Here is a 27607-nt window from a genome sequence, read left to right as displayed (position 1 = left end):
CACTCCCTTCCCAACCACTGTTTCCCTTTCATGTCCCTCGACTCTTATAAATGCCATCTGGTTTCTGTACAAATTGTAAATAGCCTTTCGCTACCCCTGTATTTTACCCCTGCCACCTTCAGAATTTGAAAGAGAGTATTCCAGTTAACATTGTCAAAAGCTTTCTCTAAGTCTACAAGTGCTAGAAACGTAGGTTTGCCTTTCCTTAATCTAGCTTCTAAGACAAGTCGTAGGGTCAGTATTGCCTCACGTGTTACAATATTCCTACGGAATCCAAACTGATCTTCCCCGAGGTCAGCTTCTACCAGTTTTTCCATTCGTCTGTAAAGAATCCGCGTAAGTATTTTGCATCCGTGACTTATTAAACTGATAGTTCGGTAATTTTCACATCTGTCAGCACCTGCTTTCTTTGGGATTGGAATTATTATATTCTTCTTGAAGTCTGAGGGTATTTCGCTTGTCTCATACATCTTGCTCACCAGATGGTAGAGTTTTATCAGAACTGGCTCTCCCGAGGCCGTCAGTAGTTCTAATGGAATGTTGTCCACTCTTGTTTCGACTAAGGTCTTTCAGTGCTCTTTCAAACTCTTCAAGAAGTATCATATCTCCCATTTCATCTTCTTCTACATCCTCTTCCATTTCCATAATGTTGTCCTCAAGTACATCGCCCTTGTGTAGACCCTCTATATACTCCTTCCACCTTTCTGCTTTCCCTTCTTTGCTTAGAACTGGGTTTCCATCTGAGCTCTTGATATTCATACGAGTGGTTCTCTTTCCTCCAAAAGTCTCTTTAATTTTACTGTAGGCAGTATCCATCTTACCCCTAGTGAGATAAGCCTCTACATCCTTACATTTGTCCTCTAGCCATCCCTGCTTAGCCATTTTGCACTTCCTGTCGATCTCATTTTTGAGACGTTTGTATTCATTTTTGCCTGCTTCATTTACTGCATTTTTATATTTTCTCCTTTCATCAATTAAATTCAATATTTCTTCTGTTACCCAAGGATTTCTACTAGCCCTCGTCTTTTTACCTACTTGATCCTCTGCTGCCTTCACTGCTTCATCTCTCAAAGCTACCCATTGTTCTTCTACTGTATTTCTTTCCCCCATTCCTGTCAAATGTTCCCTTATACTCTCCCTGAAACTCTGTGCAACCTCTGGTTTAGTCAGTTTATCCAGGTCCTATCTGTTTAAATTCCCACCTTTTTGCAGATAAGATGTAAAAAAAAAAAAAAAAAAAGAATTGGGTCCCGGTTTGGATAAAACGAGGAAAGAAACTGACTTTTCGCGAAAGCAAATTTCCATCAACCAACCTTTTCAATTACGAGTGAAACACAACCAAGTCATCAATGCTTTCTTTCAAAATTCTCAGCTAAACAGCCACACTATGGACAGGGCACCACTGGTCAGTTGGCGTTAGGGAGCATGAGGTTTGAGAGGTAAATGCTAATTTAATTCGTATCAGCTATCCACTGAAAAATTCGGCCCAATAAATATTTACAAATAAATACATTTACGTCTTTTATGATAATAAGAAGACCTGCACCACAACATTATAACAATAGCGTGTATCTTACTTTGAATTTGTGTTGTTCGTGCTCTTAAGCCCCCTATGCTGATACCTAGACAGACTGCGCGTAAATGCGGACTTGATTATTAGTCACACACTGACTGGAGCTGCAGCTGCTACTTAACTTTGAACTGGACGATCAGATTTTGTTTTAAGAAAAGTGAACTGGCCAAAAAAGTACCGATTTATTATCACATGGTTGATTGTTCCAGAGTTTAATTAAATTTCCTCTAGCTCACAGACGTTTCATCTACTGATGACCAGGAAAATTTTGACCAGGGAAATTTCACTCGTCTCCATATGTGTATAACTATTTTTTAGACATGCGTTAAAAATATTAGATACATTAGTCTTGGTAACATTATTACTACTTTGGATCATTTAATTTTCAAATTTTCTCTTTCTTGTTTTCCACAGAGAACCATGACCTTTACCGCCATTCTTGAAGATTCAACAATAGTTGGTCATCATACTTTTATTCCATCTTCCTTTACGTCTTTTGTCCGTCCGGTTCAGTTCGTAGTGAAGTGTTCTCGTTCTTGATCACTTTGTTGTCCCAGAATTTTAGGAAAGTAGTTGTTAGTGTAGGAAGTGTAATATTGCACTTGTGTTACAACCCGGCTTATTGAAATGTTCGAACAAGTTTTTGACAGTTTTCTTTTAATTTGTTTCCTATTCTGTAGAAACACTCCTGTGAGTGGAAGGCGGTCAGAGTATCCATTCTCTAACGTTACCTTCCTAATAATGTAACTAAAAGCAGAAATTGCTTTATATAAAAAAAAAAACCTGTACTTAATAGAAGAAAACCGAAAGCCATCCTGAAATCGGTATAAAAAGTTAGTTCAAAGTTCAGAACGTATGTTTACTTTCAGTCAGCTGATATCTTTCAGACTGGTGCAAGAAAGTCCGACAGTCATGCATCTAGTTAAAACAGCTGTCTGGTTTATTTAAGTTTTCATTAACAACTAAAGGTTGTCTATTGACAGCATTAAACGAGAGCATGGAAATTTCTACTCAGAAAAATATATGAATCTTCCGACTTACGAGTGTGGAGAGTTTTGCAGCTGATTAGCTGTTTCCTCTTCTTCCTCTCAAATATGAAATACTAAACAATATAATATGATACAATGGTCGATATCTCGTGACAAAACGCTATCATCGTTTTAAGGCGGAGCTAAGCTAAAACGTTCTTGAGCCATCTTGATCTCATGCTTTAAGTTTCTCTGTTCTTACCTAGATGAGAGCGGGATAATACTTTATACAAAGTCACCGAAAATATAGCCGTATTTCCTCGCCTGATCGAGGTGACTCTGAACTCAAAATTGATGTTTCTATCAACAAGTCTCGAATTCTAAGAAAAGAGAAAAAATTACTTTAGCTTTTTGGTTATTAAATATGGCGTAAGATTCGCTAATTTATTAAGCGTGTTAATATAGTACAGAGATAGCACAATAAAAAATTTTCAAATAGTTTGTGACTACGTACTGGTTGTTTTCATAGCAGTATCTGAATCTTACTATTGTTTGTATAAATCCAGTAACCTCAATCCAAGGTTTAACTCTGGAGGAAAAATATATTGACATACAAGCAGTATCATTCGTTGCAAAAATTATAATTTTACGGTATTACGTAGTTCGAAAATCCTACTCGGCTAGTTTTATTACGCTAAGCTAATTATACAAGAAATCATTTGTGTGAATATTCGACGTCTTCACAGAAAAAAAGTGATAAAATTGAAGAACAAAGATGTATGTTTGGAGTTTTCGTATCGCTCTACAAGGCACTGAGACTGGTACGTGGATGTGGGCTTCATTCATCATGCATTCTGAGCCCGCATTAAATTTGCATCGTTCTGCAAATACTGCTCTTTCGTTGAAATTGATTTTTCTGGTACGTCGCCAACTCCACGTTAACCTATTATACTACTTCAGCATTCTTACAGGGATAGACAGTTCGAAATTATATGTCTGAAACGGTGTATGTCCAAACTGATGTATTCCTTTCCCACGACCTGGAGGTTACAGCAGCAATGTTGTAACTACTCTCTTCCCTTCGATTTTTATGTGTGAAATGTATTTCATGCTTCTTTAAGTTTCGAGTTTTCTTGGTAGTGCCGACTAGTGCAGCGTTTTAATCAGACGTTTGCACAACATACGTTGTTGAAGAAAGGATGGAAGATTCGTGGCAGGAGGAGATTACAACGATGTAGGCCTAGTGAGGAATTCTAAACGTATGCAGGATAGTGTGCATCAGCCGATAGACAAACTAAAGCTAACCGCAAAAAATTAAAATACGTAGATTAAAAACACTTTTTTATCAAATGAAACTGCTATGGCGTGATCGAATGACTCAAGCCGTAGAAATCTGCTTGCAAGATTCAGAGATCGAGACCCGAATCCCGATCTAGTACTTACTTTTGTATCAGCACACACTGGAAGGCAGGGAAACGCCTCATTCTCGCACACACAGCCTGTGTCTCAAAACATAGCTCTATCAGCTACAGAATAATTACATCAGTTCTGAAGAAACATTAGGTTTAACTTGGAGTATCGTATTGGAAAATATTACTATTTTTTTGTTAGTTAGTGTCTTTTGGAATGAGAAATTATTATTGTTACGGATACAAAATATTTTTTGCAAGTGTCGTACGTTATAAACGTTCAAATGCTGTACACTCTTTAAGATCATAAAGTTTGATACTTCGCCAATAAAATTTATAGTAATTTCGTGGGTTCTTGTTAGTACACTTTTGCATTACACGTAGGCTACGGAAATAATATCTACCCACTTTTTTTTTACTCATTTCTTTACGTATTGAATGTAACTGGAGCTTAAGTCGTCAAAAGTATTCCGGCAGAAGTGAAAATAATTTAGTATGTCTACGCAATATAAACGACCTCGCGATATTAAGCGTCTGTACCTGCGTGCGCATAAGGTATGAACTGACTCCACAAAAACACAGTTGCAGTACTGAAAATTATCCGCCATAAATCAGTAATGTTGTTAAGGATCAATATCTTTTACTTTTACACCAGCATAAACTGAGAATTACTTGTTTTACCTTAAGCCTTCAGCCAAGCCGTTATCGATTCTAGACTTTGTACTTACGCCAGTTTTATGCCTTTTGTAGCAAAATGTTTGTGATAGATCTGAGAACTCCTATGAAATTACAGTATAAATGTATATGCACTTTAGGTTGCGCTATTTCATAAGTAATTACAGAAAATTAAAATTTCCTCGTAATGGTGGACAAAAAGGAGACCAGCGATGTTACGTTCGTCTCCACAGTAGCGTGTGCTAAAATGGCTGACAACTCAGGAATGTAGCAAACGGGAATTACATCTCTACAAATGAAAACATGTAACTGTTAAGTCTGTATTTAAGAATAAATCAAATTTAACAGAATAACAGACCTGGATACAGCAGTTCGCTATTACTAACATCGAGTACTTCAGATCAGTAGCAAGCGAACAAAACGAGAAAACAGTAACAAGAGAGAACAAAACGAACTAAACACTGAGCGATAACCTTATCGCACGATTATGTATGTTAAATGGTAGCAGCCAGTGATTACATGTTGGTCTCCTCTATACACATCCTTGTCACAGTCTTTAGCAATCATAAACGAAACATGTAGTAAATGTGCATAATTACAGATTTCATCACAGTTTCAAGTATCAGAATAATATTTCTTTTTTAACAAAACTCCATATAGTTGCTATATTTTATATTTTGTTGATAAAAAAAGTAACCTTGGGGAAGCTATAAACTTTTCATCCCCGTTTTCATTCTTTCGTTTATTGAGTTGCGTTGATGTTGTCCTTAAAGGGTATCATCAAGAAAGGAGGACGAGTCGAGAATCGCCTAAACGATGAGGTGTAGCTCTGAGAAACTAGTATTGATACATAGCTATAACTGAGCTATATACCTGCGCTTGTACTAAATAAAGTACATCTGATAAATTAGCACCTAATGTTAACTTGGCTCTCTCAGAGGTATTAAATAATTGCCGTTTATATTTTACTGATTGCTTAATATTTATGTAACTAGTCGATAATTATGAAAGAACAACGGTTATCAACAGCGTCGGAGATCAGTTTACAATAAATGATCTTCTTATCTCTCCCACCCCCCCCTCCCTCCCCCACATGAACCATGGACCTTGTCGTTGGTGGGGAGGCTTGCGTGCCTCAGCGATACAGATGGCCGTACCGTAGGTGCAACCACAACGGAGGGGTATCTGTTGACAGGCCAGGCAAACGTGTGGTTTCTGAAGAGGGGCAGTAGCCTTTTCAGTAGTTGCAGGGGCAACAGTCTGGATGATTGACTGATCTCTGCTGCTACTGCGAACGGTTGAAAGCAAGAGGAAACTACAGCTGTAATTTTTCCCGAGGGCATGCAGCTTTACTGTATGATTAAATGATGATGGCGTCCTCTTGGGTAAAACATTCCGGAGGTAAAATAGTCCCCCATTCGGATCTCCGGGCGGGGACTTCTCAGGAGGACGTCGTTGTCAGGAGAAAGAAAACTGGCGTTCTACGGATCGAAGTGTGGAATGTCAGATCCCTTAATCGGGCTGGTAGGTTAGAAAATTTAAAAAAGGAAATGGATAGGTTAAAGTTAGATATAGTGGGAATTAGTGAAGTTCTGTGGCAGGAGGATGGCCGTGTGGTTCTGGCGCTGCAGCCCGGAACCGCGAGGCTGCTACGGTCGCAGGTTCGAATCCTGTCTCGGGCATGGGTGTGTGTGATGTCCTTAGGTTAGTTCGGTTTAAGTAGTTCTAAGTTCTAGGGGACTTATGACCTAAGATGTTGAGTCCCATAGTGCTCAGAGCCATTTTTTTTGGCAGGAGGAGCAAGATTTTTGGTCAGGTGAATACAGGGTTGTAAATACAAAATCAAATAGGGGTAATGAATGAGTAGGTTTAATAATGAATAAAAAAATAGGAGTGCGGGTAAGCTACTACAAATAGCACAGTGAACGCATTATTGTGGCCACGATAGACACGAAGCCCACGCCTACTACAGCAGTTCACGTTTATATGCCAACTAGCTCTGCAGATGACGAAGAAATTGAAGAAATGTGTGATGAGATAAAATAAATTATTCAGATAGAGAAGGGAGACGAAAATTTAATTGTCATGGGTGACTGGAATTCGATAGTAGGAAAAGGAAGAGAAGGAAACGTAGTAGATAAATATGGTTTGGGGGTAAGAAATGAAAGAGGAATCCGCCTGGTAGAATTCTGCACAGAGCAAAACTTAATCATAGCTAACACTTGGTTCAAGAATCATAAAAGAAGGTTGTATATATGGATGAAGCCTGGAGACACTGACAGGTTTCAGATAGCTTATATAATGGCAAGACAGAGATTTAGGAACCAGGTTTTAAATTGTAAGGCATTTCCAGGGACAGATGTGGACTCTGACCACAATTCATTGGTTATGAACTGTAGATTAAAACTGAAGAAACTGCAAAAAGTGGTAATTTAAGGAGATGGGACCTGGATAAACTGACTAAACCAGAGTTCCAGGGAGAGTATAAGGGAAAAATTGACAAGAATGGGGGAAAGAAATACAGTAGAAGAACAATGGGTAGCTTTGAGGGATGAAGTAGTGAAGGCAGCAGAGGATCAAGTAGGTAAAAAGACGAGATCCAGTAGAAATCCTTGGGTAACAGAAGAAATATCGAATTTAATTGATGAAAGGAGAAAATATAAAAATACAATAAATGAAGCAGGCAAAAAGGAATAGAAACGTCTCAAAAATAAGATCGACAGGAAGTGCAAAATGGCTAAGCAGGGATGGCTAGAGGACAAATGTAAGGATGTAGAGGATTATCTCACTAGGGGTAAGATAGATATTGCCTACGGGAAAATTAGAGAGACCTTTGGAGAAAAGAGAACGACTTGCATGAATATCAAGAGCCCAGATGGAAACCCAGTTCTAAGAAAAAAGGGAAAGCAGAAAGGTGGAAGTAGTATATAGAGGGTCCATACAAGGGCGATGTACTTGAGGACTATATTATGGATATGGAAGAGGATGTAGATGAAGATGAAATGGGAGATACGATACTGCGTGAAGAGTTTGACAGAGCACTGAAGTCTTTCAATGCGGCGAAACCAGGCCCCGGGAGTAGACAACATTCCATTAAAATACTGACAGCCTTGGGAGAGCCAGTCCTGACAAAACTCTACCATCTGGTGAGCAAGATGTATGAGACAGGCGAAATACCCTCAGACTTCAAGAAGAATATAATAATTCCAATCCCAGAGAAAGCAGGTGTTGAGAGATGTGAAAATTACCGAACTATCAGTTTAATAAGTCACAGCTGCAAAATACTAACGCGAATTCTTTACAGACGAATGGAAAAACTGGTAGAAGCAGACCTCGGGGAAGATCAGCTTGGATTCCGTAGAAATATTGGAACACGTGACACACCTACGTTCCTAGCATTTGTAGACTGAGAGAAAGCTTTCGACAATGTTTACTGAAATACTCGCTTTCTAATCCTAAAGGTGGCAGGGATAAAATACAGGGAGCGAAAGGCTATTTAGAAACGAGATGGCCGTTATAAGAGTCGAGGGACATGAAAGGGAAGCAGTGGTTGGGAAGGGAGTGAGATATGGTTGTAGTCTCTCCCCGATGTTATTCAATCTGTATATTGAGCAAGCAGTAAAGGAAACAAAAGAAAAAATCGGAGTAGGTATTAAAATCCATGGAGAAGAAATAAAAACTTTGAGGTTCGCCGATGACATTGTAATTCTGTCAGAGACAGCGAAGGACTTGGAAGAGCAGTTGAACAGAATGGACAGTGTCTTGAAAGGAGGATATAAGATGAACATCAACAAAAGCAAAACGAGGATAATGGAATGTAGTCGAATTATGTCTGGTGATGCTGAGGGAATTAGATCAGGAAATGAGACACTTAAAGTAGTAAAGGAGTTTTGCTATTTGGGGAGCAAAATAACTGATGATGGTCGAAGTAGAGAGGATATAAAACGTAGACTGGCAATGGCAAGGAAAGCGTTTCTGAAGAAGAGGAATTTGTTAACGTCGAGTATAGATTTAAGTGTCAGGAAGTCGTTTCTGAAAGTATTTGTATGGAGTGTAGCCATGTATGGAAGTGAAACGTGTACGTAAAATAGTTTGGACAAGAAGAGAATAGAAGCTTTCGAAATGTGGTGTTACAGAAGAATGCTGAAGATTAGGTGGGTAGATCAGATAACTAATGAGGAGGTATTGAATAGGATTGGGGAGAAGAGGAGTTTGTGGCACAACTTGACTAGAAGAAGGGATCGCTTCGCTTGGAAGGGCATGTTCTTAGGCGTCATGGGATCACCAATTTAGCATTGGAGGGCAGCGTGGAGGGTGAAAATCATAGAGGGAGATCAAGAGATGAATACACTAAGCAGATTCAGAAGGATGTAGGTTGCAGTAGGCACTGGGAGATGAAGAAGCCTGCACAGGATAGAGTAGCATGGAGAGCTGCATCAAACCGGTGTCAGGACTTAAGACCACAACAACGACATCATCATGTTGTTATAACGACTCTTTAATCCTCGGCTGTAGCTTGTTGTAGAAGCTGCAAAGATTCTCAGTTTAATATGTACAGACTACTAATTTATTGTTAGACGACCATAGCGAATATGTTTAAAGATATTTCTAACAGAATGTGGACCATCTCACTGAATCATTGAGAACATGACAAAATCTGTTTGAATATTTTTTGTATCCTGCACTGTGACTATGTAAACAGCAGTTTATTTAAACTGATTTCTATTACTGTCTAGGATCTACACCTAGAGTTATAGCCCACTATTGACACTATATTCGACTCATTCTAAAGATGTTCCAACCTGTCTCACACTAGACTCCAAAAACCTCACACATATGCGTCTGTTCACTCTTGCTGGGTCCATAGCCTGAACAATTCTAGTCAGGACTTATGTAGCATTGACAGGAACTTCCATCCAGTCACAGCTTTAGTGTATTCGTTGACACACTACTTCCGTTTTCGCACTCCGTATACAAAAATGTCGATGCGAACCGTTTGAATATAACCAATCACGACGTCAGGTTCCAGATTTGTGATCGATGATATACCGTCTCTTAGCGAGGTTTTAATAATTTTGATTATAGCGTCTACGTGCGCCTGAACAGCTGTATTTTCATGGTGAAAGAATACTTTTCTCCGACAAATGGCTTTATTCTTGTCAGTTCCTTGTAAAAATTGTTCAACAGTGATGCGTATTTTAAGCTGAGCGTTTATCTTTACTTTATGCAAGCGATTCGTCCTGTGACGATTTATCCTCAAACCCCTAGTCTCAAACAAGAAAGGCCCAATTGATTCTTCCGTTGATGGGATCAGTCTCCTAGTTTTTGAACTTATTTGCAACGGGAAAAATCACTGCTTACTGGAAGCAATGTATGTATATCTCATCACCTACCAGAAAATATTGCCACAGGTACCCACGTGGGAAGTGCATGAAAGTGCAAACACAGCTGAAAATGATCACACAAGTTGAAAGTTATGCTGAAACTTGGTAAAGGGTTGTCACAAAACGTCTTACTTAAGAACGCTTCTTAGGACCATCACTGTATCGCTTTTACACTTTAGCAGTAGTATGAACTTCTATTTTAACGTCTCTGCTAGGATAAATTGTCTCATTATAGTGGTAGTGATGTGAAAGCCAGAGCTCTAAATTCCGATTAAAGTGTCGTCCGTGTGTTTTGATCTAGAGTAGCGTTTGCTACCCTTCTTTTCAACACAAACATTATCTGTGCAAATTATCTTCGATATGTATGGTGCCAATTACTCTAAATTGAATCTATCTGTAAATGCAACTGAAGACAAACGATGGTGATCACCAGTACACATGGAATCCTGCCTCGGGCATGGATGTGTGTGATGTCCTTAGGTTAGTTAGGTTTAAGTAGTTCTAAGTTCTAGGGGACTGATGACCTCAGAAGTTAAGTCCCTTAGTGATCAGAGCCATTTGAACCATTTTGAACCAGTACACAGAAAGGCTTCCTCATCAAACATTCACGACCTACTGACTAATTGTCGCGTATTGAAACGGTGCCCTGTTAGAAAATGCAATGGATATCTCAGCTCTGTTCTACCTTGTTCAGTCGTAATAATATGAACGACTGAACTGCATGATCCTGAACTAAATCACTATGCAGCTAATTCCCTTATCATTTACTTCAAGCAGCTTTGACAAATGAGAATTTTGTTACCTTTTCCAAAATGCTGCTAACTGTCCACGGAATAGCGCAAAGCGCGACAGCACAGTAATGTTACGATTTACATTCAGACTGTGAGGATAAAATTTAGTGAAATGTTTGCATATGAATGGAAAAGTTAGTTTTATAGTGTAGTGGTATTCGGATCTCTTTAATAAAAGGATGTGAATCACATTAACGTGAAACTATGATTTTTCCTTGGCCTTGCTACCCACAATGAAAACTAATTCAAAGAAATAGTATGTAAGTTAAAAATTTGCTCTTTCCTTTTCTTGTAACATAATTTTAAGTAAAAGGGGAGGTGGCTAATGTTATTAAGATTCTGAACACGTGACCGACAATTCACCCTGGATACCAAAACTAGATATTGTTGAACAAAATGGAATCTATACACTACAATAAGTACTCGGCTGGCGCTTGAAGCAAGTACCAACAATATTCAGGTTGTTTTTTTTCCAAATGCCTGAAATGTATACGCAGTTGCGAATATAGAGAATCATCAGCTGCATCATGGAATTACAGCAGTGAAAATTTGTACCGGATCGGCATCGAGCCCGAAGAAATCAACTAAAGTTGGCTCAGCTGTGGAAAGGAAACTGGAATCACTTAACACAGCAGACATGACGATGACTCATTTGATTACCGTCTTCTAGAGCGTGTTTCAAACTGAACTGGCTATTATCTAACACATTATGCACTCGGGATGAGAGCTAGTTGGCTTACTGCCCATTTCACGCTGTTGTAAGTTCATGTCGTAAGAAAACCATTCTAAGGACACAGTTTTCGTCTCTTAGTTTTCATGTTCACTTATTTTTAGATAAATTTTTTTATCGTTGGTTGTCGTTCGATAGAACACAAGTCAGCGAGCGTGTAACAATTAGTCTCACTGAGTTGCTTAGGGCGCCGCAGTGTATTTTTAGACGAAAACATTGCATCACAGTACTTCACAGTAGAAGTTATGGGAATGTTTGAAGAAGGTGCGTAGATCTGCCGTGTTTTTCACTGAGAAGTAAAAGATGCTCACTAAAACGTCTGTCCGTTGTATGCAGACAGAAAAGGTCAAATCCGAATTGTGTGGAACTAGAATTATGGTCATTTATGGAATTAATGTACGATTTTTGAAAACTGTAACACGCAGAGGGAATTGAGCAAAAAGATCCAAATTCTGAGGGTTTCTGCACATCCTGCAGTGAACTTCAAAGTTTATACTTCAGCATGAGAACAGAAGCTCCTTGTGAGGAGAGGATGACATTATGATGAGTAAAGAAGGTTCTGAAATGCACAATACACAGTAATGCGTTACCACAAATTCCTGAAGCAACAACACATGATGATCTCACAACGTGGGACAAACTGTGCAGAAAATTACACATCTGCCCAGTTACATAGATTTTTTTAAGAAAATACGCAAAGACTTCCAGAAGGTCCAGCCTAAATTATGGCAATAGCTATATAGTGCAATAACCGTGGGAAGCACGATTCCTACTACCGCCGATGTGGCTGACAAACACGACGGAAAAAAATGAAGTGCGTCCCACACAATGTGTGAGCATAATAATGCGAAGCTTCTCGATTTAACCAAAGTAATTTAATTACAGAATGTATTTTCAGTCCTCTGCAGAATGTGCTATGATTTGAAATTCTCCTGGCAGAATAAAAGTGCGTACCAGAACGGGACTTGAATGAGTAACCTTTGACTTTTTCAGGCAGAGGCCTGAACAACCCTCGCAAGATTCACGACCCGCCCTCGCAGCTTCACTTCCGCCAGTAGCTCTCTACTACTTTTCAAACTTCACAGACGTTCTCTTTCACTTCTTTCGGGAGTAGCACTGGTGGAAGAATGTGGATTCCGCAGAAATGATTTAACCACAGTTTAGGCCCCAGGAGTTTCCATTATGAAAAAGGAGAAAGGTACTGGCGAAAGTGAAGATGTGAGGGCGGGTCATGTGTCGTCCCAAAATAGCTCAGTCAGTAGAGCACTTTCCCACGAAAACCGAAGGTTGTGAGATCGATTCCTGACCGTGCACACGCCTTTAATCTGCCAGGAATTTTCTAATAATAATCATGATTACAGTGTGGGTCTTGTTAAGAATAATAAGAGATATATTCTATTACTCTCCAAGTAAACTACAGGGTTATTACAAATGATTGAAGCGATTTCACAGCTCTACAATAACTTTATTATTTGAGATATTTTCACAATGCTTTGCACACACATACAAAAACTCAAAAAGTTTTTTTTTTAGGCATTCACAAATGTTCGATATGTGCCCCTTTAGTGATTCGGCAGACATCAAGCCGATAATCAAGTTCCTCCCACACTCGGCGCAGCGTGTCCCCATCAATGATTCCGAAAGCATCGTTGATGCGAGCTAGCAGTTCTGGCACGTTTCTTGGTAGAGGAGGTTTAAACACTGAATCTTTCACATAACCCCACAGAAAGAAATCGCATGGGGTTAAGTCAGGAGAGCGTGGAGGCCATGACATGAATTGCTGATCATGATCTCTACCACGATCGATCCATCGGTTTTCCAATCTCCTGTTTAAGAAATGCCGAACATCATGATGGAAGTGCGGTGGAGCACCGTCCTGTTGAAAGATGAAGTCGGCGCTGTCGGTCTCCAGTTGTGGCATGAGCCAATTTTCCATCTTGTCCAGATACACGTGTCCTGTAACGTTTTCTTTCGCAGAAGAAAAAGGGGCCGTAAACTTTAAACCGTGAGATTGCACAAAACACGTTGACTTTTGGTGAATTGCGAATTTGCTGCACGAATGCGTGAGGATTCTCTACCTCCCAGATTCGCACATTGTGTCTGTTCACTTCACCATTAAGAAAAAATGTTGCTTCATCACTGAAAACAAGTTTCGCACTGAACGCATCCTCTTCCATGAGCTGTTGCAACTGTGCCGAAAATTCAAAGCGTTTGACTTTGTTATCGGGTGTCAGGGCTTGTAGCAATTGTAACGGTAAGGCTTCTGCTTTAGCCTTTTCCGTAAGATATTCCAAACCGTCAGCTGTGGTACGTTTAGCTCCCTGCTTGCTTTATTCGTCGACTTCCGCGGGCTACGCGTGAAACTTGCCCGCACGCGTTCATCCGTTTCTTCGCTCACTGCAGGCCGACCCGTTGATTTCCCCTTACAGAGGCATCCAGAAGCTTTAAACTGCGCATACCAACGCCGAATGGAGTTAGCAGTTGGTGGATCTTTGTTGAACTTTGTCCTGAAGTATCGTTGCACTGTTATGACTACTGATGTGAGTGCATTTCAAGCACGACATACACTTTCTCGGCTCCTGTCGCCATTTTGTCTCACTGTGCTCTCGAGCGCTTTGGCGGCAGAAACCTGAAGTGCGGCTTCAGCCGAACAAAACTTGATGAGTTTTTCTACGTATCTGTAGTGTGTCGTGACCATATGTCAATGAATGGAGCTACAGAGAATTTATGAAATCGCTTCAATCATTTGTAATAGCCCTGTACTTGGTAGCTGGATCGTTCTTAGAGAAAAGAAGTCTCGTCAATAAGTAAAAAATGGATAAAGATGCGTAAGAAAAATGTGATCGATGAACCACGCGCAAAACTATATATCAACAGAGGAAGCAACGATTGCGTGTTGCTTAGCGCGGAGTATCTTCAAACCCACAACGTATAATTCCGAGCTATCATAAGGGAGCGTCTTCCAGGTAACAACTATCCCATATAAAGACACCATCAAAAAAAAGAATCAATATTTTAAAAAAATCTAAAATTGAGAACTAGCCACACAGAAATGATACACTACTGGCCATTAAAATTCTACACCAAGAATAAATGCAGATGATAAACGGGTATTCATTGGACAAATATGTTATACTACAACTGACATGTGATTACATTTCACGCAATTTGGGTGCATAGATCCTGAGAAATCAGTACCCAGAACAACCACCTCTAGCCGTAATAACGGCCTTGATACACCTGGGCGTTGAGTCAAACAGAGCTTGGATGGCGTGTACAGGTACAGCTGCCCATGCAGCTTCAACACGATACCACAGTTCATCAAGAGTAGTGACTGGCGTATTGTCACGAGCCAGTTGCTCGGCCACCATTGACCAGACGTTTTCAGCTGGTGAGAGATCTGGAGAACGTGCTGGCCAGGGCAGCAGTCAAACATTTTCTGTATCCAGAAAGGCCCGTACAGGGCCTGCAACATGTGGTCGTGCACTATCCTGCTGAAATGTAGGGTTTCGTAAGGATCGAATGAAGGGTAGAGCCACAGGTTGTAACACATCTGAAATGTAACGTCCACTGTTCAAAGTGCTGTCAATGCGAACAAGAGGTGACCGAGACGTGTAACCAATCGCAGCCCATACCATCACGCCGGGTGATACGCCAGTATAGCGATGACGCTTCCAACGTGCGTTCACCGCGATGTCGCCAATCATGCCACCATCATGATGCTGTAAACAGAACCTGGATTCATCAGAAAAAATGACGTTTTGCGATTCGTGTACCTAGGTTCGTCGTTGAGTACACCATCGCAGGCAGCGTCAAGGGTAACCGCAGCCATGGTCTCCGAGCTGATAGTCCATGCTGCTGCAAACGTCGCCGAACTGTTTTTGCAGATGGTTGTTGTCTTGCAAAGGTCCCCATCTGTTGATTCAAGGATCGAGACGTGGCTGCACGATCCGTTACAGCCACGCGGATAAGATGCCTGTCATCTGCCGGTCGGGGTGGCCGAGCGGTTCTAGGCGCTACTGTCTGGAACCATACGACCGCTACGGTCGCAGGTTCGAATCCTGCCTAGGGCATGGATGTGTGTGATGTCTTTGGTTAGGTTTAAGTAGTTCTAAGTTCTAGGGGACTGATGACCTCAGAAGTTAAGTCCCATAGAGGTCAGAGCCATTTGAACCATTTTTGAGCCTGTCATCCCGACTGCTAGTGATATGAGGCCGTTGGGATGCAGCACGGCGTTCCGTATTACCTTCCTGAAGCCAACGATTCCATATTCTGCTAACAATCATTGTATCTCGACCAAAGCGAGCAGCAACGTCCCGATAAGATAAACCGCAACCGCGATAGGCTACAATCCGACCTTTATCAAAGTCGGAATCGTGATGGCACGCATCTCTCCTGCTTACACGACGCATCACAACAACGTTTCGCCAGGCAACGCCGGTCAACTGCTGTTTGTGTATGAGAAATCGGTTGGAAACTTTCGTCATGTCAGCATGTTGTAGGTGTCGCCACCGGCGCCAAACTTGTGTGAATGCTCTGAAAAGCTAATCATTTGCATATCACAGCATCTTCTTCCTGTCGGTTAAATTTTGCAGCTGTAGCACGTCATCTTCGTGGTGTAGCAATTTTAATGGCCAGCAGTGTATTTCGCTCAAGTCTTACCAACCAGAAAATCAATGATGCTTGTACGATTACAAGTGTCGATAAGATGTGGAAGGCAGCTACTCAAACTGTGCGCGTGTCACCCTTGTCAACTCAACAAAACATTGCCACAGCGTGGGGTTTTCAACCCGTTAAGGAGTTCATGTGACGAGAATCGATAGCGATGTTACTCGATATACCTCAGAGAGAGAGAGAGAGAGAGAGGGGGGGGGGGGGGGGGGGCAGCGGCAGCGAGAGAACGATCTTACAATCTTAAATGACGTGGTGCTCAGACGTGTGGCAAGGAATGTGAAAGTTTTCTTTGGAAAGGGACTGGCACGACAGCTTTGTTGGGCTGCATATTTTTCTGGTATGCCAGCCATTGCATATTTCTGGAACACTCCTGGTCATCCCCCTCTTGACGAGGCTCTTCCAAAGACCACTTACTATAGATATTTTGTGAGATCTCATACTGAATGGAGGAGATTCCTGAGGAAGATATCTATGACTTCTGTGACTTTATACCATGACGTTTAAAAGCTGTAATTGCAGAAAATAGTTAATGTGCAATTTCCCCGTTGGAATTATTAGGGTTTTACGAGGGATTGTCATATTTAACCTCCGATTTGCTATTAAGAAAAGAAAGAAAGAAAGATAATATTTTACACACAATCTGTACCTAAATGTTAACACTGTCTTCACATAGTCGCTACCCAAATTCGAACATTTGTCGTTCCGTGACTCCAGCTTCTTTGTCCCTTCGTCGAGGAATGTTGTCGCTTGGTGCTTCAGTCAGTTGTTGACAGTATTGTTGAGTGTATCGTCGGCCGTGAAGTGCTGAGTAGCAAGCCAGGTGTTCATCTTGGGAAAGAGATGAGAGTCGCTTGGCGTCAAATCCGGATTGTAGGGAAGATGTGGAAAAATGTACGAGATAAAAAGTCTGAGTTTTTCCTACGTTACATTCGCAGTATGGGATTGCGCATTGTCGTGGAGAAGAATAGTTGCATCGATGATTGTTGAAAAGTACACTTGTTTTACGCTTTAAAAGGAAGAGAAAAAGGCCTGTAGAATTTTTTTTTAAATTTTTCAGCTTACTTAAACCCTACCCGCATTCTAACCTGGCGGACCACTCACTTCCGGTCGGCTGCCCAGTCATCATCTGCCAATGACGTCATTGGGCAGTGGTATGCAGGATCTGTGGTCAGCTCACCGCTCTACCGGCTGTTACCGACTCCACAGACCTTGGAGCCCCACAATTGGCGCGAAAACACTGGGTGCACCCCCATTTCAACCCCACTGCCAAGGAAAGTTGTCAGGCAGTATCAGGAACTGGGAACCTGGATCCTGTACATGGCACTGAGACACGACGACAGTCAGTGACTGAAGCGGCCGCTGCTTACCTCGTTACATTTGAATAAAAACATCGGTCATATTGTAATAATCTTCGTTTAATACACTGAGAAAAACAATTCCTTTAACGAATACGCACGTGTATGAATAGAGAAAGGAAGGGTTTCATTCGCCCAACAAACCATCGACCTCTGTCTACTGTTGCGTCTAGTATTGCTGACAACGCAACAGGAACGTTACATCTCCACTATGCGGGTTTGGCGTTTAGGCGCCATTAGGTATAATTTTTTCCTCTTTCATCAATAAGTAGGTAGTTACTTAGCAGATAGAACTATTTCTACAATGATTCTTCATATTCACTTTATATCTACTGACAGTTTGAAGATGACCACTGGACGGTCGAAACCGATTACAGAATAGTGAAATGCTTTTATGACAGTGTCGAATTAAGTTTCATATACACAAATAAAGATGAAAGTCTGAAAGAACGTTCAGTGTTTCCTACTAAATCACTGAATTTCAATCAACTTCATACAAATAACACTTACTGTCTGGGAGGAAGCACTATGCAGTAATAACCACCTACCTCTCATCAGGCTGGGAGTCTGAGTGTGCGTCCAGTCTATTTCGCAAGGAGTATCGGAATTCTTTTCACGGGGGCATACTTGCAGATGGGCACAGCTGAGTAGATGAGGAAGAGGAGGGAATGGATAGTGTGACAGAGGGAGAATGAGATGGAGACAGAGAGGGGAGACAAGGATTTAGACAGAAAGAGAAGGAAAAGGAGGAGACAGAGAGAGGGAAGAAGAGATGGACAGATAAATATGGGCAAGAATGAGATGGACTGAGAGACAGGCAAGGAAGAAAGAGAGAGAGGAGGAGATTACAGACAGATTGAGGAGGAAGAGAGAAGGATAATGATGAGATAGAGTGAAAGGATGAGATAGAGGGGGGAAGAAGAAATGGGCAGACAGAGAGGGGTAGGTGGAGACGGACAGAGAGGGGAGGAGGAAGGGATGGATCGAAAGAGAGGGAGGAGAAGATGTACAGACAGAGGGAGGAGGAGGAGATGATCAGATAGACAGAGCAGAGATGGATGGAGAGGGAGTAGGAAGAAAGAGCGAAAGGGGAGGAGGAGATGGAGAGACAAAGGGGGCAAGAGAAGGTGGACAGTAGAAGTGGGAGCAGGAGTTAGTGTAAGAGGAAGGAGAAGGAGATAGGGCAGAGAGGGGAGGAGGGGAAGATGGTCAAAGACAGTTGGGGGAGGGGGAGATGGAGTGACAGAGTGTGGGAAGGAAGAGGTGGACAGATAGAAGTGGGAGTAGGACAGGGAAAGAGACAGGAGGAAGAGGAGATGGGCAGGGAGGGGCAGATGGACAGAGAGAGGAGTGAGGAGATGATGGACAGATAGAGGGTTGAGAAGGTGATGGACAGAGAGAGGGGGGAGAAGATTTAGAAGGACTGAGAGGGAAGAGGCAAGAAGGAGATGGGTGAAGCGAGGGGGCAGGATGAGGAAATGGATAGAGATAGCAGGAGGAGGGATGTACAGAGAGAGGGTAATGGAGGAAATGTGTGCAATATATACGACATACGCATATGCGCCGAAGCCGCGGGTAAGAGGATAGTAAAAAGTAAAGGTATATAATCAATCAATCACTTAAACTCGTAGAATATGTCACTGAAAAATGAGTCTATAGCTCGAAAGGCGATATGCGCAGGAATAACAGAGAATATCTGCAAGGGAGGACATCCTTACGCCAAAAGTTTCCTGCATAAATTTACATTGGCATATGGTACCCAAATGAAATAAAAAAAAAAAAAAAATGCTCTTCTCTCTTCCAATTCTTGCGATCCTGTACGAGATGTGCTTATAGGCCAACACTGCACTGCTTGTTAAAAGCTGATTAACAACTGATACTGCGAGGGAAATTCCTGCAGATGAATGAGCAACAAACAATAGATATTTTAGTACCAAAAAAGGTCACTTCTGCATTGTCAGCAACGAGTACTACGGTTGCGAGGTAATTTTCTTCTGCAAACACTACACGTATTCGCATTGGCGTGAAAGTCCTGCAAGTGCTATTGTCTTAAAGGTAGTTAAGGTTACAAACTGCACGAATTACTTTCTAACGAGCCGCTGTAGGCTATAATCGTCATTAACATCACTACCAGCACCAGCATCATCGGCATCACCAAGTTATTGAGTACAGTGAAGACCAAACGCTGCTTTGACATGTACGTACCAGATCCTTCGGAGTTTTTTCACTCATTTGAATCGCTAAACTGATTTAGATCGTTTTCCAGATTTCCGCGGCCAATACAATCTTCATACATCAAGTGGACGGGTCTGTAGTGACTTTTTCCTATAGGCCACTGAGCCAATGGTGCAAGGCCGCTCACGGCCAATAGAGAACCATCCATCTTTCTCCCAGGAAGTCCCCACTGGGTTCTCATTACTTACGATTTTATGATCGGACGTCCATCTGTGATGTCAGATACTGCTTTGTTTGTTAGTTGCTTTCAGTCTTCTTCAACTTTAGGAGGACCAAAGATTGTCCTCGTCGCCTTTGTTTTGCAGATGTTCAGTTTCTTCCTATTATGATTTGCACTTATCCATGATTCGGCGCTATTAAACAGAGTTGACTGAGTGACTTTCCTCTCTATACGTTATGTATTGGAGAGATTTGGCTCTCAATGTGTGTACTGAATGAAGATAAACAAAAGAAAAAACATAGAATTAGGAACTAACTAGTTACGTATAGTGCGCTGTGCTCCCGGGTAAGGCTACTTGAATTTATTTATAGATTTGGCATGCAATCCAAATTCACGCAGTGGGCTCTTTTGCTTTTCTGTCCTAGATACTGTCCCGTATATCTATTTACTTATTTCTATGCTGACCCATTCCTCCACCTGTTGTACAGTTCTTCTTTTGTATTTTTAGTTTGGTTCATTTCCACAATGTCATCTACGTACCTCACCACAGTTTATTTTCTTTCATTTATTGTATATATTGTAGTTTATCTTCATGTGTACCGCCTGTTTGAGTACTGTAGCGGTATATTATAAGACAATAACTATCGTATTTTACGGACTATGAGACGCTACGGACTATCAGACGCAATTTCATTTTCAAGCAATTTAAAAAGAACCATTTGTATCTTTTTTATTGATAGACTGCAAAGCCATAATAAAAAGTGTTAGTTTATAAAACCGAACTCAGCTTTAGAATCCCTAAAAATCGTTATCTGAATTTCCTTCTTCTTCTTCTTCTTATTCCTCCTCTTCATATATATGATGGCCTTTATTGCCATCGAGAGGGTTACTTACGCCTCACTTCTTCAAAGATTTAACCACAATGCCTTCTCTCACTCTAGACCACGACTGTTTTATCCACTGACACACTTGTTTGATTGTAGGTCGTTTTAAAGATCCCTTTGGCGTGAATTCGTGTTAGTTTTCATCCATCATCCTTTTGTTCCATTCCTCTCTCATACACATATTAAATGATTTATCCATCTAGACGTCAAGAGGTTGCAATTGTGAAGTAAGTCCTACCGCAATAACAGCAAACTCTGTATTTCCCTGTCTCAGTTTCTCTTTAACAGACTTTTTCAAATGACTACTAAACTGATCTAGAACAAGAAGAGTATTCTTTCTCAGTAAAGCCCCTTTCCTTCTCTCACACATTCTGTTAATCCATAATTTCATACCAGTGTCGTACATCAAACTCTTCTCATGTACGTGAACAACAGCATCTGGCGGCATTTCAGAAATTTTTAGCATTGTTTTGCATTTGAAAATGCTCATTTACCACCGTCAGCACAACACGAAAGGCCAACATTGTAGTGCGTTTTTACATGTCCACTTGTTTTTGTAGCTTCAGTTTTAGCATATTTCATGGCAACAGTTCTGTTACTTGGCACATCAAATGTCAAATGAATTTCGTCCACATTCGCTATTGGGCTTAGTTCCACACTGGTTTTCTTTCGATGTTGAATAATAAAGTGAATGAAAGATAATATTTGCTCTACATACTCTTGTGGAATATTCTGAGATATTTTGGTTTTGGTTCGCATGCTAAGACTGTGACGCTTCATGCACCTGTAGCACCAATCAACTCCAACCTTTAGTCTGTTAAGTTCCACTGTAGCTCTAGCTTTCGAAAGTTTATTTCAATCATTTTCGTATCAATTTAAACGCCATTTTTACGGTGTCCTTGAATCCAATTCAATAACTCATCTTCTAGTTTTCGCCATTTTGATTTCAGTCCTCTACTTGCACATTTAGTTTTCCTCATTTTTTATTCAGTTCTTTACTAGCCCACCAGTAGTAAATGTTTTTTCCTGTTGGTGGTGGGGCGAAATGACACTCAGTTGCTCTTTTTCCATGTTCTTCGGCATATTTTATTGCTTTCAATTTATAACCGACATCACATGACTATCTTTTACTTTCTCCTATTACGAAACGAGTCTCTAACAAAAATATTGTACTGTTACCGATAGCACAGTTCATGTTCACTGGCACCGTAGACTGCAATGATGCATCATAGACTAGACAGTGTGAGAGTGTTAGCAAGCGGTTGTAAATCCCCTGCAACTCATGTACGTCTCATCGGTGCACCGCTGGTTGCCAGTTGAATCCAATGTTACCAGATAGAGATTATTGAATGTATGGCAGTTTTTGAGATTGGCAGTAATTTTAAATCAAAACCAGACATTTTTGTATTAACTTTGAGTATAAGACGCACCTGAACATTGGAGGCAATTTTTCGAAGAAAAAAGTGCGTCTTAAAGTGTGTAAAATGCGGTACGTCATTTCCTGAATGTCTGTTCGGATCAATTTGTACCTCATGACAGAGCATTATTGTCTTTGGAGATAATCAATTGCCTTCTTTTGAGCACTACATATTGCAAAGTGAAGGACAGTTTATATTAGGTAGCTGTTCTCAGGTTTGCGGCACAAGAAAAGACCTAGTTTAGTGATGCAGGTTTACTGTACGCTCTTACCTCTTAAGCGGGACGTATCAGAAAATATAGGGATACGTAGAAGGTAGTGTAACTTTTACTGTTTGAGAGATAATTAAGTCGGCCGGTGTGGCCAAACGGTTCTAGGCGCTTCAGTCTGGAACCGCGCTACCGCTGCAGTCGCAGGTTCGAATCCTGCCTCGGGCATGGATGTGTGTGATGTCCTTAGGTTAGCTTAAGTAGTTCTAGCAGTTAGTTTAAGTTGTTCTAGTGGTTAGTTTAAGTAGTTCTAAGTCCTAGGGGACTGATGACTACCATGTTAAGTCCCATAGAGTTCAGAGTCATTTAGAAATAATTAAACCAAATTTTGCACATTTTGTAGTTATGTTTTTGATTAAGTCCGGAAATTTTAATTTATTTGCCAGATAATTTCATCACGGCGTTTCTGGCTACTTTTGAACACGTGTTTACACGAGAACAATTTTCTCAGCGGTTACTGTACTTACCACTTTCAAAATGTTATAGGTTATTCTTAGTAACTAGATAAACAAAACTGTGTGCTAGTTTTTTACTATCAGTTTGAGAAATCTCGAGGCGCTTCAGTCTGGAACCGCGAGACCGCTACGGTCGTAGGTTCGAATCCTGCCTCGGGCATGGATGTGTGTGATGTCCTTAGGTTAGTTAGGTTTAAGTAGTTCTAAGTTGTAGGGGACTGATGACCTCAGAAGTTAAGTCCCATAGTGCTCAGAGCCATTTGAGAAATCTCGTAATTTTTTTTTACTTACGTGTACTATACATTACAATTTTTCTCTCACAAAAATTTAAATAGTTTTGATAGGAATACACTTCGAAAACTTCTGTGTCACAGAAAGTTGTTTTATAGAATGCACAAAAGTGTGTAGCAAATTTCATCGTTTTATCTGCAACATTTCAGCAGAAACTATTCCTTATACGCAGAAAAATGAAAGTTGCCGGAAACGCAAAAAAAAAAAAAAAAATTATTAGCATTTATGCCGGAAACAAGTACTTTAGTGTCTGCTGCAACCATACATTTCTTTTCTTATTTTCATGTAGCTCTTTTCTTCTAGTCTGATCCTTCTGGTATGTGGTTTTGGCAAAACCATTAACTGACATTTCAGAGTTACCAACAGACACATTATGAATTTTCTTCAAAAGGTTTTCAGTAAAACAACCTGCATGAAAACCTACTCATACAAGGGTCCTGATTCTTCCATTGTTACCATCATTAAACATCAAACAAGCATAACAAAAGCCAATTTTATCAACAGTACATGAGAAAAACGTTGTCTTTGGGCGTCTCTTCTAAATGAGGTGCCGGCGGTGGTGGCCGAGTGGTTCTAGGCGCTACAGTCTGGAACCGCGCGACCGCTACGGTCGCAGGTTCGAATCCTTCGTCGGGCATGGATGTGTGTGATGTCCTTAGGTTAGTTAAGTTTAATTAGTTCTAAGTTCTAGGGCACTGATGACCTCAGCAGTAAGTCCCATAGTGCTCAGAGCCATTTGAACCATTTGAACCTAAATGAGGTTACTGAAGCTTTCGTTCGCGTTTTGTGTACTTTTGTTTAATAATTGTAATTAATCGCATCGAAAATGGGCTCACAGCCTTCTGAACTCTATCTATGTCTGCTCCGATGACAGGAATAATAAAATATAGCAAACACGGAGGAAGTCATGTAGAAAAGGGGCTTGACACTGTACATTGGTTGCAACAAGATGGATTTTACATCATATGTAGCACATCTAAATCTACATGGATACTCTGAAAATCACATTTAAGTGCCTGGCAGAGGGTTCATCGAACCACCTTCACAATAATTCTGTATTATTCCAATCTCGTTCAGCGCGCATATGAAATGAACGCCTATATCTTTCCGTGCGAGATCTGATTTCCCTTATTTTATTATGATGATCGTTTCTCTCTATGTAGGTCGGTGTCAACAATATATTTTCGTAATCGAAGGAGAAATTGGGTGACTGAAATTTCGTGAGTAGTTTCCGCCGCAACGAAAAACGCCTTTGTTTTAATGATACCTCCCCCAAATCCTGTATCATTTCAGTGACACTGTCTGCCCTATTTCGCGACAATACAAAACATGTTGTCCTTCGTTGAACTTTCTCGATATACACCGTCAATCCTATCTGGTAAGGATCCCTCACCTTGCAGCGGTATTCTAAAAGAGGATGGACAAATGTAGTGTAGGCAGTCTTTTACAATAACTGTTACATTTTCTAAGTGTCCTGCCCATAAAACGCAGTCTTTGGTTAGCCTTCCCCACAACATTTTCTGTGTGTTCCTTCCAATTTTAGTTGTTCGTGATTGTAATTCCTAAATATTTAGTTGAATTCAGAGTTAAACTCCGAAAGTTGGAGAAAATATTTGCGGAATGCTACAGGACTCTGTGTTGGTAAAAAGAAATTTTCAACATTTTTGACGAATTTTACATACATTCTGCCACAAACGAGGTTTCCCAACTGCCGTTCTGGCTTCGGACGCGATACAGCACTCGTATGAGCAGTGAGTGATGAGTTCTTTCGAACGTCCTCGTAAATTCGCTCCCTCACTTCTTCAGCCTTGTTAACGGGAGTGCTGTGAATTCACATTTGACATGATCCCACAACGAATAATCCAGAAATTGAGGTACGGTGGTCTTGGAGATCAAATTATAGGCCCAGAACGACCTATCAATCTTCGACAACGTTGTTGTGTTAACAAATGTGTAAGTGTGTCCCTTCATGAATATATCACATCTCCCATGAGTGAAACTTTAACTCGATTAGATGGGAACTTAATCGAAGAGATTTCAAGTCAAATATATTTTGATTAACTAGGGTGATGATTCATACTGAAATCAGCAGCCGTTTGTAATCACAGATTCGGAATTATCACGCACACTATTCGGTTGGGAATCCATGTTTAGTAGAATATCTTTGCTACTATCGTAAACTATCACGCGAGTCATTTGTTGCTGTCAATTACGATGGTGCACCACGAACATCAAATCATATACCTCTTCCTTGAGATTCTGTGTAGGGGAAAGAAGGGCAGAGTGATCAGGTTGGGAAAAGTGGGCACTGCTTATTTGATGTCTTCAACAGTGCTGCTTCGACACCCTAATTTGTATTCATACGCTGTTTCCTACCGAGAAGTGGTGTAATCGGCACAGTTAGTGTTGTTAGTGACGTTGTCAAAGTAAGTTTGCTCCGTTAACGTTCTGTGAAAGCGTTTTGAATTTTCGATCGTTCGATGTAAGGTAAGTCACTGATATTAATTTTAGTTGCTTCACTTTTATATAGAGCAATAGGTTTTTGCGATATCACGGTTCACGTGATGCCTTTTGGCTTACAAATATGAGTCACTGACGTTTTCTTCTGTTGTATTGTTTCGCGTATGAATCATTGATAGAGACATGGTGTCCGAGCGGGAAAATTGGCCATGTTACACTTCGGGAAAAGTGGCCAATGTGGCAAAACACTAATATCCGTTATTCTGCTTTTCTGAAAGGGTTTCCAAGAACTTCAAGATGCCAAGAAAATACATCCGGAAAACAGAGATACCCACATGATCCCGTTGTGATGCAAAAGGCAATTGAAGCAGTAAAGAATGACAACATACCTTTTTCAGCAACAGCAAAACAATTCATTATTCCACGTAATACTCTAAAACGAAGAATTCCAGGGAAAAATAGGGATGCAGTTGGCAGTAAAACGATTATGGGCAGCTTAAGGCAAGTGTTCAGTGAAGAGCGGCGATTAGCATTCCGGTTGGCACATCATAACAAAGTACCACATCGTCTCAACAAAGAGTGTAATGGCAGGCAAAGTCTAGGTGACGTGCTTTGGAGAACGCCATCCTACTATTATGAAATGATAATTAAATCAAGACCCTAAGCTGTGGACAGGCGTTGATATACATCAACGGGGACAGTTGAAAATGTGTGCCCCAACCGGGACTCGAACCCGGGTTCTTACGCTTACATGGCAGACGCTTTTCCATCTTTCTTTTTCTTGTTCTCATTTTGTTCGATATTGTTCGTTTCATGTTTTCGGTGTGGATGTCCCATGACACCCGTTCAAGTTGAGTTGAGCCGTTGACACAGTTTTTTATTACAGAGGGCAGATAACCCTCTGACCGAACACGCTGAGCTACCGAGGGCACAGAGGACAGTGCGACTACAGATATTTATCCCTTGCACGCTCCCCTTGAGACTCACATTCCCAACTTAGTGTCCACACGCTACATTCGTAGTTCCCCTGCCCATTACACTCATTACTCGCGGCTGACAATTTTGACGAGTCCCGGAAGAGTTCGGGCAATGCGTGTGCATCCAGCACAGTAGAAGAAGGTCAATGGCCGGGTAGCCTTAACTATATGAAGATGGTATCTGTTCTTGTGGCAATTGAAGCAGCAAAGAATGACAACATGCGTTAGGAAGCAAGAATCTACCTCTGTGGCTAGAGCACAAGCTTTTAATAAGGTGAATGTAGACGAGTTTTTTTCATATCCTTAAAACATTGCAACATAAACTATTTCATCCCGCTCATCATATTTATAATGTAGATGAAACCGGTCTCCAGACAATTCAGTCCAAGACAGCAACATGAACGACATGTGAGAGCCGCTGCTTCAGCTGACAGAGGTTTGCTGTCGAATTTTGTAGTGTGCATGTTGCATGTTTGCAGAAGAAAATTTCACTCCCCTTTTTGTGATCTTCCCTAGACGAAGAGTGATGGTTGAACTTGAAAATGGGGCTCTGCCATGAACCGAATTTTTGAGCCACCCTAGCGGCTGGATGCAGACTCAAAGTTTTTTGGGCTGATTTGAACATTCTTTTAAATATGCGAATCGAGTTGTTCAGGATCCAGTTCTAATAATCTTAGAGGGTCACTCTACCCATACTAAAAACATATGTTTCTTTGATAAGATCAGAGATAATCATTCAACTGTTCCGTTCTTGCCCCCACACCGTAGCCACTAGTTCCAACATTTGCTTGCGCTATTTATGTCTCCTTTTAAAACCTTCTACACACAAGCTTGTGAAAAATTTCTTCGTAATAATCCAGCAAGAACTATTACACAATTTTAAAAATGGTTCAAATGGCT

The sequence above is a fragment of the Schistocerca americana genome, chromosome 5 (genome assembly GCF_021461395.2).
Source record: "Schistocerca americana isolate TAMUIC-IGC-003095 chromosome 5, iqSchAmer2.1, whole genome shotgun sequence".
Taxonomy (NCBI): Eukaryota; Metazoa; Arthropoda; class Insecta; order Orthoptera; family Acrididae; genus Schistocerca; species Schistocerca americana.
The sequence above is the reverse complement of the archived record's forward strand: the minus strand, read 5'-3'. Positions refer to the sequence as shown.